This window comes from Aedes albopictus, chromosome 2 (genome assembly GCF_035046485.1).
Source record: "Aedes albopictus strain Foshan chromosome 2, AalbF5, whole genome shotgun sequence".
Classification (NCBI taxonomy): domain Eukaryota; kingdom Metazoa; phylum Arthropoda; class Insecta; order Diptera; family Culicidae; genus Aedes; species Aedes albopictus.
Genome location: NC_085137.1, coordinates 472816449 through 472820056, shown reverse-complemented (window position 1 = coordinate 472820056; position 3608 = coordinate 472816449). Strand labels below are relative to the sequence as shown.

General features: G+C 37.4%; 1 long non-coding RNA gene across 1 annotated transcript; it reads left to right on the top strand.

The window, feature by feature from the left end:
- The first annotated feature begins 936 nt into the window (after positions 1 to 936).
- Positions 937 to 2489, top strand: LOC109430142 (uncharacterized). Its single transcript, XR_002134878.3, has 2 exons — positions 937 to 2060; positions 2127 to 2489. It is a non-coding gene; the product is annotated as an uncharacterized LOC109430142 (long non-coding RNA).
- Positions 2490 to 3608: the final 1119 nt, after the last annotated feature.

Below are 3608 nucleotides of genomic sequence, written 5' to 3'. Positions count from 1 at the left end.
TTGACTGTGTGCGAATGACAGCCACCGGACTTCAGGCCAGCCATCAGGTACGCACTCAGGGGTAAGCATTCATTTTTTTAAGTCGATGAAGTTCATTTTGTAGGCTGAATGAAAATTACGTCACAAAAAGAATGGATTTCATTCGTCGCGTTCGCCGCTTTGTGAAAATTAAATCTAGATTGAGTTTAAATAAGGGCGAAAGTAACATGAGAGAGTTCTCTTCATCGACTCTCTCTTCTTCAAATTAAAGTGACAAGATGCAAGTATGGTTGCACTTTTTGGTCATAAATCGCTAGGTTGCAATGCAATCTAGCGTCTAAGTGTAAAAAAGTTCATCTGAATTTGCATCTTGTCACTTTAATTTGCTGAAGAGAGAGTCGATGAAGAGAACTCTCTCATGTTACTTTCGCCCTTATTTAAACTCAATCTAGAAATTCTAGATTGAGTTTAAATAAGGGCGAAAGTAACATGGTGGATTTCTCTTCATCGAGTCTCTCTTCTGCAAATTAAAGTGACAAGATGCAAATTTAATCAAACTTTTTTACTCTTAGACGCTAGATTGCATCGCAACCTAGCGATTTATGGCAAAAAAGTGCAACCATACCGTCTACCCCCGTTGGTTTGACCGCATTTAATCTGAACACTTTTTAATCTGACCCACTCTAATCTGCACATCGTTCAAACTAAAAATGGTTCAAACGTCATTCTGCTCATGGAACGGGGTGAAACGAAACGGAGAATCAAAACAAAACAGCAAAAGGGTTACCATCACTGTGTTTTTCGATGGCCACAGGGTTACTACACTAAGAAAAATCCGCATCTAGTTTCCATGTGCCCACACATAGAATTTTGCTATCAAGCTTTGCACTCGAAAAATAAATGCATCGCACATAAATTCAAATTACGCATATAGAATATAAATGCCGCACATCCCGCATAGAAAAAAACAGTATGCTATACACTTCCAACAATAAATTTGCTCCAAACGGTAAGGTTGATGTATCACAAACTGTTGCTATTATGTTCAACCATTTGAATTCCAAAGCTATCCACCATAAATTACAGTATTGATAACCCAAACCAAACATTAACAGTATAACATAATGTGCTGACATTGTTAAACGATAAAAAGATGCAAACACGAATCGCATGGTAGAATTGTGGGATCACATTATATCAAATGGTAAGTTTTTATATTTCCTCGACACACTCACACCAGTATATTTCACTATTAATAACATTTGTTAAACAGCATGGCAAATAGTTTAACGTATTTGTATCTGTGAACGATTTTATTCAAATATAAAATGCATCGTTCTTTGCAAGCTTCAATGAGCTTCTTCATTTCTCGAGTAATATTTCATACAGACTTATCTCAAGAACGAAAATTTTGAGGAAATGCATATATGATACGATTGTATTTTCTTGGCTTTTATTAAACTTAGATTTCGATTGGCTGTTTTCGTACATTATTTATATGGAATGCGTTGAAATCAGGGTTGAAATTTGCATAAATTCATAAATGAATGAATAAATGGAATATTTCAAACAATCAGATAATCATGACTTACGTGATTATTTACGCTGTTTAGTGAATACCCCTATTATGTTTTCAACGACCTGGCCTGTTTGTATATAGTACCGTGTAAGAGGATCACCAATAAACTACGTTGCGCTTAGAAGGGGGGGGGGAGGGGTAATTTTAGAAGTGTGACACGCAAGGCAAGGGGGAAGGGGGTTTGGAAATTATATTTTTTCAACGTGACGTATCTAATGGATGCTCCGTCATGTGAATTAAAACAAAAAAAAATCTTTTTTTTTTCAGAACTAAAAATTAAATCAAGTTTTGATTACATATTGAGCTTAGGACATTTTCAAATGTAACGCTTGTTTATCGCGGAGTGTGAGCGTTGGACAAAAACAGTAACAAAGTGTCACCGTCATCGCGGGAAATCCTTGCTGAAACCGGTGAAACCCGACTTCCAGTGACCCGGGCCAATGGGCCCAATTGAGATAAACCAGCCTCGGACCGAAGGACCGGGACAACTGGGATGCCAGAAGTGAGAAAGCTTTCTACGGATTCGACAATGTTCACCAATCTCAAACTTTTTGCTATTTCATTTCAGGATACACAAAACGTCGGCTAGATGGAAATTCCGTGCAAACAACTGCTGGGGGCGAATCCCTGAACTGCTCTATCCGGGAACCGAGTCGGGACCTTCCGTTGCATCAATCTATGTATCAGAAATGACAGCAGCAGGAAGCCCCAGCGGCAGCTGGATCCAAAGCAGGCTCTGTTTGCGGGAGACGGCTCATGATACCACCTGAATGAATAGCCATCTTACGGACCGATTCATTGTACAGTCCGTGTGCGGCCATGTCGTCACATCCAAGGCCCAGCGGGATTCCGGAAGCCGTGTTGTTTTTATTTATTTTAAGTTTTCGCTACTTTGTTCCTGTTCAATAAAATATACAAAACTCATACTCAACTTTTCGGCCATTTGCCATTCACAAATCATTTTGCTGTTTTTAAATAACTGCTTCCCCAAGCGAAACATTTTCATGGCGATTTCGAATTGAACACGCATTTTTGATAATTACGGCAAAAATGCTTCATTCGTTGTGAATTGGCATGAAATGTCTTCGTTTGGGAAAGTAGTGATTAAAAACAGCAAATTCCGAAAAATAATGGTTCTAATTGTGAAAATATAACTACACAGTATAGCATACTGTTCATTGTACCATATTGAACAATAATTATACAGTTTCATTAAGTGTTACAATTTTCTCATAAATTTATTGTTCAACTGTTATGCAACAATTTGGCGCATTGTTATTACTGCGAAAAATGAATTGTATGTCCACAGTTTGGCATACTGTTTTACGAAAATTTTGTTCGAGAAAAATGCCAATTTCTTATTGTAACATAACTTAACCGCCTATTCCCCATACTGTTATTTGCCCGACAACCGTCTATCAAACTGTTGAATACGTTCATGGTACGGTTGATTTATTGTTGCTATGTATGTTATACCATAGTGTAGAGGTACAGTAGGGAATAGTTGTGAACAGTATAGCAAAGAGTACTGGTATGGTTCATGATTATGCGGGATATTTTCCATCCGACTATTAGATTTTATGTGCAACCTTGCGTGGAGAACGTTTATGTGCGCGCATATAGATTGTAATAATGGAGTGAGATGGATTTTTGCCAATAAATATGTGCGGATTTTTTTAAGTGTAGAAGTTCAAATTTTTCAATTCAATATTTATTTCTACCTTAACGAATACAATGAGTTTTTAGGAGTTGAACATTGAGATTTGGGATTCCTTACAACAATGACATAGAACAAGCACTTCTTTGTTGAAAACTAACAAACGACTAGCAACAATTTTGACAAAAAAGGAAAATTTCAGACAAAAAAACCTTTGAAATAGCGTAGGAAACATTATAGAAGAGAAAAGCTTAATTCTAATATCACATGTCTTTCATACGGCCAACTCTTTTAACAGAGGATTTAAAGATGAGGCGCAGCTCTGTTGGAATTTGGGAATGAGTCTTCGGAACCAGTCATCGATTAACTCCACTCCAGCAAGACGGTGTACAT